The sequence below is a fragment of the Psammomys obesus genome, unplaced genomic scaffold, assembly GCF_907164565.1.
Source record: "Psammomys obesus unplaced genomic scaffold, mPsaObe1.curated_primary_1811, whole genome shotgun sequence".
Lineage (NCBI taxonomy): Eukaryota > Metazoa > Chordata > Mammalia > Rodentia > Muridae > Psammomys > Psammomys obesus.
The window spans coordinates 1377525-1395501 of NW_026592118.1; the positions used below are offsets into that span (position 1 = coordinate 1377525).

The following is a 17977-nucleotide window of genomic DNA, read 5'->3' on the forward strand; positions in this document are numbered from 1 at the left end:
CATAGACCAGCATTTCATGTTTTTATACTAGATCTTATGCTTCATTGTTGACTTAATGAAAAGCAAGTACCTGCAGGCTATAATGCTTTCGCAGGCTTACAGACTGTTTCAGTTTCTAGGCTGCTACCTATGTCTCCAAACCTGACACCCACACAGTGAAGATTTCTGAAGATTCTCTGTTCTGAGAGTCAACAATCAAATAAAGACAAAAACAAACAAACAAACAAACAAAAACATGCTCAGGTGGCAGGGATTGCAAACTCTTTCCCACACCTGCTCAAAGCTCAGCCTCTACCTCCCCTCACTGACGGTCCTTTCTGCCTGCTTTCAGAAAATGTTCAACATGAAAACAGAGCCAACATCCAGTTATTTACTTCATTTTAATTTCATTTTTTAAGGATAAGTAATCGATAGAAGAGCTTTTTGAAGGGTATGCTTAAATAATGATATACTAATCATACGTTAAAACATTCATGCTAAAGAGTCAACTACTTCATACATAGTTCTCAAGAATCAAGGAAGGCTTGCGGAGACAGCATAACTTTAACCCATGATTGAGTGCACTGAGAAAGTGACTTAGAAGAAATGAGCATTTATTTCTAAATGCCATACAGCAAGGACAAAAACCGAATTTGAACAAAGTAGAACTCAAAATGAACAGCACTTGCATTTTTGGACAATTTATAAAGGCTTATCATGGGAAAGCACACTCTTATCACAAGCTAACACAGAATGTGAACAACAAGAAATCTCTGTTTTAGTCAGTATCTCCCTCTTACAGAGCCACAATTCAGCATTAAAATCAGGAAGTGATGCCAAATTCTGCAACGTGGAGAATTTGTATAGTGTACTCACTAAGAGCAGTGTATAGGCAGGAACAGTTACACTTCAGAAATCAATGGTCCACAAGCACTGAAACAAAGGCACTCTCTGATTACTCAGAAAACAGAGCTCACAGAAGCACTGTACTCACCTAAGGATTACATTTAAACAAAGTTCCATCCTTTATAATGAACTTTCCATTGGCACAATATGGTTACTTAACATTTAGTCTATTTAGGCTATTTATCAATAGCCCTGAAAAATAATCAAGAATCCATCATCATTTTATGTTTCACAAACTAGATCTCCCATTTCTATGGTTTGTTTGAAATTCATGCTTAAAATACATTTTCTGATTTTTTTTTTCTTTCATAAAATTGCTAGATACAAATGTGAGTTTTGAAGGAGGCTGGGATTTTTGATAGCTGTCACTCAGTCAGCAATACTATGGAGGTCCTAGAGATGCCGGTGGCTTAGTCTTCTGCTTTCTTTAGAACAATTTTCTTGGTTCTGAAAGTGTCATGGCTGGAATTCTGACTACAGCAAACATCCTAGCAGTAGCAAAAGTGGTATGCATTCTTTTTATAATCCAGGAATTAAACATTCTAAATGGAACCTTGTGTACTCAAGATCATCTAGCCAGTCTCCACAGTTTTACTGAAATCTCAGACCAAAGGGACAGAGATGGTCTGAACTATACCCCGCTCTACCCATACACTGGCCTTAATGGGCACAATATACAAATTCTCGATGCTGCAAAATTTGGCATTGCTTTCAGATTTTCATTCCAAATTGTGGCTCCATAGAAGAGAGATACTGAATAAAACAGAGAGATATTTTTCAATGTCCATCTTCCATTTTAGCTTGTGATAAGAAAGGCATACTTTACTCACCACCAATTTTGAAGGAAAGGCTACACAATTAGGCTCTTCTCCTGCCTCTAAGGAGGAGACTCTAACAGCACTGCCCAAACCCCCACTACCATCCCTGTCCTGTGTCTAGGCTATAACATGATTGAAGATAAGCTACTGACTTTATAAAATCTGGCTTTAAAAATCTTTGGGAACCTCTAAAACATAAAGAGAAAGAAAGAAAGAAAGAAAGAAAGAAAGAAAGAAAGAAAGAAAGAAAGAAAGAAAGAAAGAAAGAAAGAAAATTCAGATTTCTAAGTTCCATCTCTGAATTTGAGATTAGGAACCATAAGGTTATTTTATTTAGCCCTCTGGCCATGGGTCTGTCGTTACTGCCCGCAGTCAATGAGCTGGGCCTAAGTTATGGCTGGCTTCAGAATAAGAGAATTTCAAGCTTGACCATTGGCGTACTGTCACTATGTTGCTAATTCCAACACATGCCCAGTTAAAAAGTTCTGAGTGATTTTCTCACTGGCATTTAATACACTAAGTCATTTAAACTGTAAGATTATATATACATTTTCCCATGGAATTCAAGAATGCACTTTCTTTCAAATGCAGCTTCCAATATTATTATCCCAAACCTGACCTGAATTCTAATTCATCGGATCACTACTAATCTAAACTACTACCGGAAAAGAGGATGAGTGTGGAGTCTAGGATGAAGCAGGAAAACACATAAATCCTTGTATTTGACTCCAAATCAATGAACTTGTGCTGTTGAGTTGGTGCCACTGTTCTGAATAAAGGCATAGATAGCTTCATTCAGAAAGGGTCAATACCACAATACAATTTTATTCCAGAGCCGAGACAGCAAGAGCTTGGAGAAAGTCAAAAAAGCACAAAACCTTTCTACTCTGACTTTTCCTCTCCACAATACAATTAGGCAGAACATGCAGATGCTAGCTGCCTTTTTTTAAAATTTTATTTTTTATTGCACTTTATTGATTAATTGATTAATTGGTTGATTGATGATTGACTGAATGAGTATGGGGCGAGGTAAGGTACAGTGCCTGGAGGTTGTCTCCTTCTAGCATGTAGTAACAGAATCCAGGTCATTAAGCTCACCCACAAGGCCCTTTATCCCCTGAGCCATCTTGCCAACCCAAGTTCACAAAAACATATTTCAACATTATGGTAAGATGACAGTCAAAACACAAATCAATCAATGGAAAGAAAGTGCCTTGTACTTTGCTTCCGAGATTCTGCTCACGATGGGTACTTGCTTTTTGTCTTGTGACAATCACCTGACTAACCCCTGTCCATCTGTTTTAGTGATTGTAGCTGTGTTCTGAAAAATGAGTCATGTTACACTCTGGTACATCTTGTCAATAGTCAGTAGTTCAGTTACCATATTCAACTGAATGCAGGTCCAACAGATTCATGCTGTTGTGACCATTCTAGCTAGATTTTTTTTTAAAGTATTAAGAGGATAAATTTTAGACATAAAATAATTAACAACATAAAATGCTACATATGCAGAAATAGAGAATACAATAGCAGTTGTAAGGACTCTAGGAGGAATGGGAAGCTCTAGGGCAAATGATATACTGCAGAAAACCTACGACCTGTAGGAAGAACAAGTTCAAAGATCTTGGGTACCACATAAAGGCTGTTATTAATAGCAGTGTGCAGCATTCCAGAGTTTTGCTACATTAGTGAGTGTTGCTGTTGCCAGGCAGGGCAGCACGTGGGTGGAGAGTAGGGGATGAGAACTGGGCAACTGGGGATGATTCATGTGTTGATGGTTTCTCTGTAGTAAATGTCTATTTTCTGCATGTCTACCTACCACCCTTTTCTTGCTACCCATTCAATCCAACCACCATTCACAAACTAACCAAGCTCCATTTCCTTGCTCAAGCTTCTCAGGTCAATCCACAATGTGGGCCATGCCCTCTGAGTTTCTGTTGACACGTTTGGTCAATTCTAGGTGTTGCCTTTTCAGTGAAGCAGTTCTGCTGCTCAGGACGGTGCATGAGAGCCTGCATGGGTACCTTAGTTCAACTGCTGCAGTTTGCAAACTGGAAGCCTCTCTATCAGCAGTAGCACCCAGCCTGCTCAGGACATGGGCAGCAGGAGGTACACGTTTACATCATGGTTCATGACATACCTACATGCAAGCATACCATTTTTTAATTAAATTTTTTAATTTTTTATATTAGTTACAGTTTATTAACCTTGTATCCCCTCTGTAGCCTTCTCCTTCATTCCCTCCCAATCCCACCCTCCCTCCCTCATCTCCTCCCTGCCCCTCTCTAAGTCCACTGATGGGAGGGTGCTCCTCCCCTTCCATCTGACCCTAGCTTATCAGGTCTCTTCAGGACTGGCTGCAGTGTCCTCCTGTGTGGCCTAGCAAGCAAACCATTTAAAAGTCCCCTGGGCAGCATCTACTCTTGTATGTTATTTTACTCCCTGGTATAGACGACGATAAAAAATGTTGATTGCATTACTAAACTGATTCCATGGTCTTTACTACCTGGTGTTTGAAAATTCCAAGTCTAGAAGGTCACTTGCTGATCACTGTAGGGTTGATATAACTAGTTCTCTCACTTAAAAATTATCTAAAACGTCTATGTGTCTTCTGGGTGCTCTTTGGTCCATTTCCTAGAATTAACTGTTATTTGTCGATGGCGTTTGCCTTTTGGAGTCATTGGGGATATTTATATGCTTTGTCTAATCACTAGGATCTAACCTTCATCCCTGAGTTCTATTATCATAAAAATAAGATTAGTAGCTGGGTGTGGTAGTGCATGCCTATAATAACCCAACTTGAGAGCCTGAGGCAGGGGGATTATGAGGTTAAGGGCATCCTGTGTGGCAGAGCAGGACTATGTCTCAAAACAAAAAAGTAAAGAAGTAAGCAAATACAAATGAAAAAAAATAAACTGAGCAAGCAAAAGCTCTCCTATATTTCTAAAACTCATTTCTATAAACTCAATCTCTCCCCCCTCATGAACTGTCACAACATTCAAAGTGTCAATAACACTGGGGTCCTTGAAGCAGCTGAGCTACAGAAAGTCATGATTTACTCAGAGACCCTTTCCTCCTTGGAAAGACAAATAAAAAGGAAGCTACCTCTCCTCTGTAACTCTTTGGAGGATATAATGTGGGTAAGCATATTGAGAACAGCTCAATATGAATGGATTCATTGTCTCTAAACAGAAGGGCTTCCTGAGGCTGAGGTAGAAGCTCTTCTGGACTGAGCTTGGGGATAGAGTCTGCTTCATTCTCTCTCCCTATCTTTACCTTTATGTACTTACAGAATTGCCTTCCTGGGCCTCTGCTTACTTAAGGCCCTTCCTGCTCAGTCTTAACTGGGGTAGCAGCTCTCATTGTTCCGGTTCCTGTGCTTTGTGTCCTCCTCAGCCTGTCCTGTGAAGCTCCTTCCCACAGCACCTTACCTGCTACTATCTGCCTCTTCATCAAGCGCTGTAAACTCAGACTGTGCCTTATTTACTCTCGTATTTCACATCGAGGGCCATGCCTTGTTCAAGGAAATACATGTTGACTGCATGAGGGAGCAAGTGACTGGCTGGCTGAATGGAGGAGCACATAAAAGACAGAAGCAAAGCCATGGAGAACCCTAGCACAAGCTGTGATGAAAACTGTGCCCTTCCTGTGTGAAGCCAGTATTTTACCTTTTTGTGAGCCCATGATGGCTTCTCTGTAAGTTGTAGATTTTGTGACAAAGCTCTAACAGTGAAGGATAGCTGAATCTTATTTATTTATTTATTTATTTATTTATTTATTTATTTATTCATTCATTCATTCATTCATTCATTCATTCATTCACTTTACATCCTGACTTCAGCACCCCTCCTCTCAGTCCATCCACCCTGCTTCAAACAACTTTCCTACCCCCTTTCTCTCCCTCCTTCTCCTCAGAGAAGGGGGAGGTTCCCTATGGTTACCAACCTACCCTGGCACCTTAAATGAATTTTTATGGGTTTATTTCAGGCATAATCAAAAAAATTTTTCAGGAACAAAAAATTATCCTGAGAAAGTCCTTTGAGGCAATGTAAACACTAAAATTTTAGTACATCCTGCTGGCAGCCCACTTCCTCACCAACTGAGGTTGGCCTGCTTTAGCCACTACTTGAACCCTCCACCCTGTGAGGGTGCTATGCTGTACTGTGCCATGTTCACAACAGTACTTGATGATTAGGTGATGCCTCACCACACCACAGCTGGCTACATGTGTTTCCTGGAGTTCCTGGGCTGTCTTGGAAACTCCCTTCAGTGACTGAACATCTAGACTGGTGACGGCAGTGGGGATCACTACGTTGTTTTTCTGTTTAAGATCAACATAGTCCCCTACTAAACACATACACACCAAACACATTCTTAGTGACTCTTAAAAAACCACACATTTAAAAAGCCAAACACATTCTTAGTGACTCTTTGTCAAAAAAACATTCTCTGCACAAACTCTGGCCATTTGCAGAGAGCAATAGCAAAGATTTTCTCCTTTGTACTGTGACTCATGTATCTTTAGTCCCACAACTGTTACTCAGGGTAGGCAATGGTGAACACAATGGGAAGGCTAGGATAGTTTATAACTGGAAAATAGGCTCATTCGGGAGAAGTATGCTTAAAGCATTATCAAGGTAAAATATGCAGAAACACCAACAAGAGCAAACAAAAGCCCACACAAGAGCTGTGTAAATATTTCATGAAGCTAAGCCTTAATCACTCCCTCTCTGCAAATCTTTCTGGTGTTGTAAACACTTCAGTTTCTTCCAGTCCTGTTGTGACCCAGATTCCATGAAAAAAATAAATAAAATGAAGGCATGGACCTATGGATCGTGAACAAATACGTTGTGAAAACGGAAGGGAGCAAACACCTTCAGAAAAGGTGGTTGCAATCTGGGTGGCTAGCTGAAGCTCCCTTCTTAAGCCCCCCGCCCCCAGGTTCTTGCCTTCTCCCACCTCCTCAGCTGCTCTCACATCATCCTAACCTTGAACTGCAACCAGTGATCTCCTTTAACATCCCTTCAAAAGCCCTTGAAGCCTCGTGTGTCTTTCCTGCTTTCCCTCCACCCCAATTTACTTTCCAGTGCCCAAGTCTCCCCTCTCTCCTCTTCTTTTGTCCACTGTCTAAAATGTTGCCTACATCTCTTCCGTTTGACTAGGAAGCAAGACGATTTGCTGTGTACTGGAAGAACATCTCAGACCTTTGCTATAATCTACGCCGAGAAGGGTTTATCACCTCTAGTCTCTGCCTTGATTTAATGTGGTTCCAAAGTTCACCTCTAGACACTGAACAGCTCAACAATGACTTCCCTTTATCAGCCTCAGCCGGACCTTTCTCTTCTCTCCCTACGTCGGGAAGAAATATTTATGCAGATGTATTAACAAATGCATACACATGCAAACATGTAAACGAGTACATATTGCATATGAGCGGGTTTTTGACCTTACAGGAAATAATCACAACAAAATAACAAAAATGCCGCACACACACACACACACACACACACACACACACACACACGCCCCCCATTCGCATATTTGCCGTGTGCATATTCTACTGATTAGGGTTTCCAGCTCAGAAGCAGCAAGCTTTTTAGCTTTGGGTCAGAGCTTAAGAGAGCAATAACCTTGCAGAGAAATGCATCACCTGCGGAGTCCACGGCCCCTCCTGGGAAGCAGGATGGCTGGAGACATAAGCAACAGGCAAGGGATCCACGAGCAAAATATGGGCGCGAAACCCTCCTTCACCAGCACAGAGCACATTGCCAGACTCCTTTTCCCAAGGCTGGCCACTGGGCCAGGTGGCCGCGGGGGCGGCTCCTTTCCGGCGGTTGCTTACCTGCTCCGGCGGGCTGTTCCCCGCTGGGCCGCTGTCTGCACAGGAGTGCTGAGCTTCCAGTCGCCCGCAAATTCTCAGCCCTGCCTCGGCCACACCGCTGCTGGCGGGGGACACGCGCGGTCCGCTGCAGCCAGGAGCCAGCTCTGCGCGATCAGGAACTGAGATTACTATGCCAAGGGCTGAGGCGGCGCTGGAGCGGGGCGGAGACCGGCAGCTCCGCCGCTCGGCACCTTGCCAGCCTGGAGGTGGCGTTCACGTGCGGGCGGATCCGCGCCAGCCAGGCGCGCCCCTCCGCCGCAGCCAGGCCCCAGCCGCCGATTCCCGGCGGCAGATCCGCAGGCAGCACCCTCCCGGCCAGCCCAGCTCCGCCCTAGCCGGCCGTCTGGGCCCCGCTCCGGGAGCCTAGCGCCGCGGGGGAGGCCAGACGACTGGGTAGCTGTGCTTCTGCTGCAGGGGGACCAGTGACAGATGGGAAGTTAAGCAGGAGATTAAGGAAGAGGGCTGGGGACCCAGAGCCTCTCAGCAGGAAGTCTGCTCCTTACTCCAGCAAGTCGCTATACCCAAGGTCTGGGTATAAAGGAATACCAGGCTCCTTATACAGTCACATGCACTTCTGAAAGCAACCTGACCACACGGTTAATATGTTGTAAAATGGGCAACATCTTACGTATTTAGAATTGTCACTTCAAAAATGTTCCGGTCTCTCCTCTACGTAACTCCTGCCAGGGGTATGAATGGCTTTGGACACAGCCCCTCTGAGCTAAGGCTGCAGCACTGAATAGGAAGTGTGCAGTCTAGTGAGCTGCTGTAGATGGTGCTAAATAACACCACAAGAACTATTATGAGAAGTATTTGTTTGCAAAATTTGTAGGTACAGTTCTCACAGCTACTTATTAAGGGGTGTTACGCCTTGTTTTGAAACTTTGCTTGAGAGTAGGATAGTAAGCAGCCCAGCTGGTATTGAAACCTCTCAACGAAACTGTCTTTCAGTTAGTGCTCAGGGTTTACTCAGGGTTTCTGTTTAGATGATATCTGTAACAGGACCCAGGATCTGAGTTGCTTCTTTGTTTTATTTTATTTTTTCTTCTTTAAGAAACTCCCAGGTCACGCCGAAGTCTCAGACATTAGGCCAGAGAGTTTAAATATGTTTCTTTGGTGGTGTCGGTTGTAGATACTTTCTGAAGGTGGATTAAGAAGGATTTTCAGAAGTTATGTCTTGGCTCTTGAGCGAAGAAGTGGAAAACAGTTTCTTTTCGGTTGAAGGAAGAAGTGAAACGTTGCCAGTGGTCCCAGGTCGCTCCTGAAATATATTCCTCAGAACAGTGGCTGGAGAGAGGGATGTTGTTTCCAGGTTCTTAGACTTTTAACCAAAGAACGGAAAATTGCTTACTGATTTGTAAACAAAGCAAGATAACTTTATTCAGAGGGAAGTGGCAGCACAGAGCCGATAGCACAGCAGACCACATGAGTGAGACCTGAAGCCTAACTTTCACCTGGGACTTCCTTTTGTAGGTCCAATAGAAGGAAGATCTGTTTACTAACGGGCATAATGTGGATGCTTCTCTATTTAGGTTTTATATTCACTTCTTCTACATATTATCTCTTCCCATAATACACATTGTTTCAATCATAGACATGCACAGTTAACACACAGGCAAAGTCACTTTTGCCGTGTAAAATAAAATACAGTCACAGGTCCCAACAGTCAGGGAGCCTATATGGTCTTTATTCTGTCTTCCTGCTGCACAGAGCAAGTTCTACCACTTCTGCTAAGCTTCCCGCATATCTTTCTACTGCTGATGTTTCAGACTGCAGGGAAGTTTCTTCAACTTAAGCACTCACATGAAAATCATTCAGCAAATGATTCCTGGCAAGAAGTACTTCCAATGCTATGTGGAGGGCATCTACAGTCAGCACAGGACACAAAAGACATTGACATGATTCTTAAGTAGCTACCTGAATGCCACTGGAAGCCCATGTTCAGCAGCACAGAAGTTCTCACACTTCCGTCCTCAACAGCACACAGATGAATGAGAAATGAAGCTGTTACAAACTCAAACAAAGCCAGTGTGCTGCCAGTGCAGTAAGAGAAAGTTTTCAGAACAATATAAACCGTACGTAACACGAGAGGCAGTAATAAGTGTTATTAAGTGCCTCTTACACTCAGGCCATTTATAGACAGAAGCTCATGGTTTTGTAGAGGATGCAGAATTAAAAAAAAAAAAAAGGATCCTAAAGGATTTGGAGAGAAAAACCAAAAGCTGGTGGCACTGTTTGGAGAGTTTGCAGATCCTTTGGGACGCAAGTTCTTACAGGCAGGCCTTGGCGGTTGCAGCCTGGCCCTGTTTTCAATTATCTCTGCTTCTTTCCTCTCTCAGTTAGGGTTTCTATTGCTATGACTAGACTGATCATGCAACTCTTATGAGAAAATATTTAACTGGGGCTGGCTTACTGTTCAGAGGTTTAGACCATTATCATGGCGGGAAGCATGGCAGACTGCAGGCAGAAGAGGTAGCTGAGAGTTCTACATCCAGATGAGCAGGCAGCAGGAAGAGAGAGTAGGCCACTAGTCCTGGCTTGAGTTTCATCAAAGCCCACCCCCAGTTACACACTTCCTCCAACAAAGCAATTCCTACTCCAACAAGGCCACAACCCAATAATGCCACTCCCTACGAGTTTATGTGGGCCATTTTCACTCAGACAACCATAATCCCTAACCCACCAAGCTTTGATCAGGCTACTCTCCAAGCAGCTGTCATCATTCAAGGTAGAAATGTCCCAATTAGCATGCCTTTCTAGCCATGGGAGACTGTACCCTCTAAACTGTGAGAATTAACCCCTTCTGCCTTGAGCTGTTGTGATCATATATGCAAGGCAAGTCAATTACAGTTGTTTGTTGCATGTCTGCCTTATACACTGTTGTGGCTAGTGTGTGTGTTTATGGCTATGGCTCTGTCACATAAACACTCTCAAATTACTTGTTAAATAAATGATTACCCTCAATTTGCTAATTAGGTAACCAAATTTTGAAATATTAAAATGCCCTTTACAGTGTCCCACAGCTATTGGGTTCACCATGACTACAATTCAATGTCCAGCACAATAACTTTTTTGATACCATATTTTTTTAAGTAAAAGTCGTTAGTGATGTGCAGGGGTCAAAATACATTTAAAATATGTAACAATTTTACATTCAATTTTTCTCTAAAGGCCATGTTTTTCCTTGGGTTTATTCATTTTAGCTGGACTGAGAGGAAGTAATGGCAGTGCATACAAACACACAACTCTATGTAAACACACATTCACTACACATATAAACGTGCACACATAAACACACATACAACATGTAGACTCACACATGCATGACGTGTACATCTACAATTGCACAAATGCACAAGCCATTTGCCGCTGAGCAATGCCATCAGTGTTGGTCTACAGATGATTTTCACACATGAGTTTTTACTCTCTGGATCTCTTTGCTCTGAGGGCACAGTTCTCTACCTTTTATATCCCTATACTCGGCTTAGTATTGGACTCTCGTAGAACTGTTAACATGTGTACAACATGGTTGCATCTCTCCAAAAATCATATGTTACAAGTCATGCTCAAGAGTGCAGGGAATCAAATGAAAGAAGGGGGAGTTAGTATGACCTGGAGAGGACAGGAGCTCCCCAAGGACCAAATATATCTGGGCACAGGGGTCCTTTGTGAGACTGTATCTGCAACCAAGGACCATGGATATAACCTAGAACCCCTGCTCGGATGTAGCCCATGGTAGCTCAGTATTCAAGTGGGTACCCTAGTAAGGGGAACTGGGACTATTTCTGACATGAACTGGCTCTTTGACCACCCCCCCCCCCACACACACATGCACCTGAGGGAGGAGCAGCCCTGCTAGGCCACAGAGGAGGACTTTGCAGCCAGGCCTGAAGATACCTGATAAGCTAGGGTCAGATGAAAGGGGAGGAGGTCCTCCCCTATTGGTGGACTTGGAAAGGGGCAGGGAGGATATGAGGGAGGGAGGGCAGGATTGGGAGGGAATGAGGGAGTGGGATACAGCTGGGATACAAAGTTAATAAACTGTAACTAATACTAAAAAAATAAAAATTTAATTAAAAAAGTAAAAAACAAAACAAAAACAAGTCATGCTCAAGACAAGAAGAGAAAAATCCTGATATAGAAGGACCCTTCTGCTTTTTGTCCAAAAGGAAGATATTATTTTCTAGAACTACCTGTCCTACCATCAAGACATCTTCTGTAATTTGGTCGTTAAATCATCCATGAAATCCATGAATGTTTATGGAGGAATGGGCTTGCTTTGATCTCTTGAAGGGAGCCAGATTGTTACTTTAATGGAAATGTACCTTCCATTAAAGAGGGACAATGATGAGGTGCTCACAGGAATAAGCAGGTACATTGAAGTATCATGCTCGGTCCTTCCCACCTTCCCTTCCTCCCTTCCCCCCCCCCTTTCTTCCTGTCAACTTGACATTAACTAGGGTCACCTGGGAGGAGGGAACCTCAGTCGAAGGACTGACTCCATGAAACAGGTGTGCAGGCAAGGCTGTGGGGCATTTTGTTGACTTGTGATTGCTACGGGAGAGCCCAGCCCACCGTGAGAGCTTACACCCCTGGGCAGGTGATCTTGGGTTGTATTAGAAAGCAAGCTGGGGAAATCAGGCAGAGCAAGCCAGACAGCAGTGTTTCTCCATGGTTCCTGCTTCAGTTCCTGCTTTCAAGTTTCTCCTTGAAACCGTCTTCCTGTATTAGCTTCTCCCAATGATGGACTGTGACAGAGAAAAATAAGCCAAATACCCTATCCTCCCCCAAGCTGGTTTTGGTCAATGTGGTATTACAGCAATAAAAAAGTAAACTAAGACAGAAATTGGGACCAAGAGTAGTAGTGTATTATTGTAATGGACCTGACAATATTTTTGGTTTAGTTGAGAGGGTTGGGGAGAGTGTTTGCGTGGAAGAATTTTGAGGTTTTGGCAGGAAATATCCATTGAGTGCTCAGAGCTTAATGAGTTACTATGAGAGTTTTGAAGATAAGAATGTTGAGGTTTAAACAATGGAGTCCAGACTTGTGTCGTTTCAGAGGGAAGTTTTAGACTATCTCAAAAACAATGTTGGTCTATTAATGTGGTATATTTAAATTAATCATCTTTGGAAATGAAACCAGTGCTTCATTGGGATAATAGATGCTGGTCGGCAGAGACTAATGAATAAGCTGTAATTAGTAAGAGACCAGTGTCACTGAGGCTAATTATCTAGGAAGTACTTCCTTGAGGTCAGGACACAAAAGTTATGGTCTAAACTCACATCAAGGGCTAAAGCTCACATCAAGCTGGCACTAAAGCTTGTCAAATGATAAGAATCTCCTAAATGGTACTGGTTTTGAAGGCATTAAAGATTCTTGGAGTGTAGTAGAAGCTTGGTTCTGTGAGAGGCAGTGGTAATTGTTCAAGATGCAGCCTCAGTTGCAGTGGAGACCTTAGCAGATTCATATTTGAGATGTTAGGGCCATGAGATGATTACTAAGGACACAGTAGGTATGGAGTGAAATGGACTGAGCTTGCTAGATAAGCTGTGTGTGTGTGTGTGTGTGTGTGTGTGTGAGAGAGAGAGAGAGAGAGAGAGAGAGAGAGAGAGAGAGAAGAGAGATCTCGGGAGGAGGGACTATCCAAGCCCTTTGGAGTATAGAAGATAATGAGTGGTTAAGTTCCAGATGCTGGACACTGAACTACTCTATAAGATTTACACATATGGATTTTGGATTTTGATTTTATCTAGTTATAACTATGCCCTGGTTCTTTCCTGTTAGAATAAGAAAGTATAAAACTTGTTTTTTTTTTTTTTAATATATTTTATATGAGTCAAATGTTAAGAGCTTGGATGTTTAGAAGACTTTGGACTTTTAAAATGTTGAACTTTTAAGAGATTGTAGGGACTCTTAAAAGTTGGATTGAATTTTGTATTGTGATGTAATATGAGATCTTGAGAACAAAGAAAGGTTGTGTGTTTTTGAATCAAGTTGAAAAGTGGTCAGTTTGTCTATGGGGCATTTTCTTGATTAATGATTGATGTGGGACAATCCACTACAGGTGGCGCCAGTCCTTGACAGTTGTTCCTGTTTTGTTTGTTTGTTTTTCTTTTAAGTTCCTGCCTTAGCTTTCCTCAGTGATGAACTGTGACATAGAAGTATAAGTCAAATATTATATTTGGTCCAAAGTTTTTTTTGCTCAATATTTTGTTCCAGCAAGAGAAAACAAAGACAAGCACATTTTAAAATCAGACTTTCTGCTTATTTATTTATTCTGTTCTTTTTTCACCCTTTACCATTCCTTCCTCCCTCATTTTCTCCTCTCTTTGTTTGCCTCTTTATTAGCTCCATACTACCACAAGGATATACCTAAAACAACTTAGTAAGACAAAAATGTTTACTTAGCCAACAACTGAAGGTTCAGATCAAATAACTTCGATGAAGGCAGAAGGTAGTAACGGCCATAGCAGGTGCTGGAGCAAGCAACTTTATTCCTTGTCCAGGAGCAGTTGCAGAGAGGATGCAGCATCCTTGGAGAGTGACCCTCAGCTTCTCTCACGTGGCCCCATCTCCAAAATTTTCTGTTATCTTAAAAAACTTGTACCCTGGAAACCAGGGCTTACACATACATGTTTAGGTGACACTGACCAATTTCTTAGATGCCTCAACTCCCCACTTTGTTTGATACTGAGTAACCTCTCTGAGAACAATTTTTTTGTGGGTCTTAGCATTTTGTTTTTCATATCGTCAATGTCCTATTGCCATCGGAATACTTTTGAGGTGGGTTCCTTCAAGTGATTGGATAACTGATTCAGATCACTGCTTTTTCTACTATTTTCTACCTTGCTGTTCTTAACTCACATTTATTATTTTTATTATTTTTGCAACACTGGTTTCTATAACACATTAGAATATTTTTCTGTGATATCATATTAATTTTTAATTGTGCCCATTTATACTTCTCACAAAAATGTCCTCTTGTCATGGTGATTTGTGTTAGAAAGTTTATGATAATTTCTGGAGAAATGTTCAAGATGATATATTGAAATATAGAAGAAGGGATTTATTATGATCAACTGGCTTTGTGTTTGTGGAGGTCAAGTAGTTCCACAATCTGTCATGTACAAGCTAGAGGCCCAGGAAATCTACTGGTATAATTGCAATTCAACCTCAAGAAGACTGAGAACCAGAGTGTAATATACGAGGAGTGGATTCCCTGGATCAAGACAAGACCTCCCCTGCCTTTTATTATTTTCTTGGGGACATCAGCTGAAAAATGGATACAGATATATGCTATGGCACAAGTGTTAATTTGTGTAATGTTAACTGCCAGCACAAAGAATGAAACACTGATACATACTCCAAACGAAAATTAGACAAAAAATAAAAACATTTCTCTATAGAAAATATGGAAATTACAAATATGTCTATGAAAAGATGTTTAACATAATAAACCACCAAAAAAATATAACTCCAAGCCATAGTGAAGCATCATCCTCATCCACCATAAGGCCTGTGTGATGGTTTGAACAAGAATGGCCTCATAGGCTCAGATATTTGTAATGCATAGTCAGCAGGGAGTGGGAGTGGGAGTTCCAGGAAGTGGAACTCTGCTAGGATTACAAGGTGTGGCCTTGTTGGAGGATGTGTGACCCTGAGGGTTGGCTTTGAGGTTTTAAAAGCCTGTGCTTGGTTGAGTTCCCCCTCCCTCTCTCTTTCTCTCTCTTGACTCTATCCCTGTCCCCCACATTCTCCTCCTCCCTCCCTCCCCCCTTTCTGCCTGAGGGTCAGGATTTAGTTCTCAATTACTTCTCCACATCATGCCTTCCATGACTGCCTTGTCATGCTTCCTGTCTTGTCCTAATGATAATTAATTAACCCTCTGAAACAGTAAGCAAGCCCCCAGTTAAATACTTTCTCTTCATAGTCAAACTTTGAGCAGAGTGCAGATAATCTTGTGGAAGAAGGGGGAGATGAAAGACCTGGAGGGTACAGCAGCTCTACAAGGAGATCAACAGAGTCAAAAAATCTGGGCCCATGGGGGCCTGCAGAGACTGATGCACCAACCAAGGACCGTGCATGGAGAGGACCTAGGCGCCCTGCTCTGTTAAAGCCCATGGACAGCTTAGTCTCCATGTGGGTTCCCTAATAAGGGAGCAGGGGCAGTCACTGGAATAAGCTAGGTTGCCTGCCCTTTGTTCACCTTCCCCCTTGTAAGGTGGGCTTACTAGGCCACAGAGAAAGAGGATCCAGACAGTTTTGTTGAGACATGATAGGCTAGGGTCAGATAGTAGGGGAGGAGTACTTCCCCTATCAGTGGACTGGGGGGAAAGGGATTGGGAGAGAGCGTGGGACTGGGAGGAAATGAGGAAGGGGGCTACAGACTGGATACAAAGTGAATAAATAATAGTAATAATAATAATAAGTTACTTTGGTCATGGTGTCTTTTCACAGCAAAAGAACAGTGAGTCAGAAGATAGAAAAGAATAATATTTGGTCTTGTAGAAAGCTGAGACACCCATACTGAACCATGGTGAATGAAAAATACTGGCTGCTTTCCAAGAAGATAAACCTTAAGTTATCAAATGATTTATTAGACATGATATGGATAGTAACAGCAACATTATTCATAGTAGCCAAATAGTACAAATGACCCCAATATCCACCAGCTGTGGATGAACAGATAAATAAAATGTGATAGATCCACAACATGGAATTAGATCTATAAATTAAAAAGAACAAAATAGCAATAAGTGCTACAGGATGGATGCACCTTGGAATTGATATGACAAATGGAAAATAACAAAATATCACATATTACACAATTCTGTCAATATGAAAAAAAAATCAAGATTTGATGGATCTAGATAGACAGAAAGTAAATGAATCTTTGAGTAGGGCTGTGGGAAAGAGACAGGAATGAGCAGGGACATCTAAAGTGTATAGGATTTTTTTTCAAGTAATGAAAATATTCTAACGCTGGTTAATAGAGATGATTACATGACCCAGGATATAAACTAAAATTACTGAGCTGTACACTTTAAAGGTGTGAATTGTGTAATTTATGAACTGCATCTCAAATCTCTTTGCTAATATTATTTGAAAAAGTAATTAACCTTTATGGAATAGTTTTTATAAACCCTTAACTCCCATTGTCCTAAGGATGAGTTTCAGGCATATGTATATAATTTTACTTACTTGATTCATTATCTGGCCAATGACCCTTACCTGCTAAGTGTGTCCAACTTTGGAGATATTGTGGTTTCATGTCTATGTCTTATATACAATTTTTCTATTCTAAATAAATTCCACAGATTTTGATTATAGTTGGAGTGATTATAGTTAAATCAACAAAATTGATTTAACAAACTACAAAGCTAAATGCAAGCTTAAGATAAGCTCACACAAGTATTGCATCACCAAGAGGTTCTTCTTAAAATAGCCATCCAGCCAAGCAGCTAGCCCCTTGCCCTTTGGTTTTGACCCATCTAGCTTACAGTATGAAGGATGAAACTTGGTTCAATGTAGAAAGAACTATGAAACATTTTTGCAGAAATGGGTGCACGAAACAAAAACAAGTTAGAAAGAAATTACAAGTAAAATATAGTTAAAGATTTTGATTTTTGTAATGAATATGAAAAAATATTGCAAAAGAATGTAGACATTCAGTGTCTTCATCAGTGTTAGTAAAGACTGAATTATGAGTGAATTTGCTCCCCAAGTACAGGGCTTATGAGTTATGAAAATGCTCTTTGTCTCAGACTGGTTAAGTTTACCTGGTTTCTAATGAAGCCATTTAACTCAATCGAACAGCTTAAACTGTGCTCTAGATAGATGGTGCTTTTTGTGTTGATGAAATGTAGATTCTATTGGATTCAATGGGTATTTTTAAATGGCAGGGAATTCTGGAGTGTCAAGGATAAGGTTCCTCATGTCCTGTCCTTCAAATTGCTGGCTACAGAGAACATATACTTCCAAACAGGGAATGTAATCTCTAAATAAACAGAAATACTTTGTTTTAAGGGATCAAAATTATCTGTGATGAAATTACATTTGTCAAAATATGAGCAGATATATTTTTTTTTAAATCCTACTTATCTGAAAAGTCAGTGAAAAAAATGTTGTCCTTGGGCTGGAAGGCTTAGCAAGTTAAAAGTGCTTGCAAGTCTTCAGAGGGCCTGAGTTTGGATCTCAGAATCCCATCAGCTGACTCACAACCACCAGGAACTTCCTACTTGCAGGACCTGAAACCTTTCTGTAGTTTTTGTGCACACACACAGCACACCACATAAACACACATTCATACATGCAGTACACTACACACACACTAAAAATAAACACAAAACTATTTTGTGCATTTAACAAAAATATTTTCTAATCACTTCAGAC

At 41.5% G+C, this 17977-nt stretch overlaps 1 protein-coding gene across 2 annotated transcripts in view; it reads right to left on the bottom strand.

The window, feature by feature from the left end:
* Gprin3 (GPRIN family member 3) overlaps positions 1 to 7681 on the bottom strand; it is a 67213-nt gene extending 59532 nt beyond the window's left edge. The window contains exon 1 of one of the 2 annotated variants that reach the window (XM_055612790.1): positions 7546 to 7681. The gene's annotated coding sequence lies outside the window, so the exon portion shown is untranslated. The remainder of the gene's footprint in view (positions 1 to 7545) is intronic. The other variant, XM_055612791.1, reaches the window with a different exon arrangement.
* Between the last annotated feature and the right edge of the window lie 10296 nt (positions 7682 to 17977).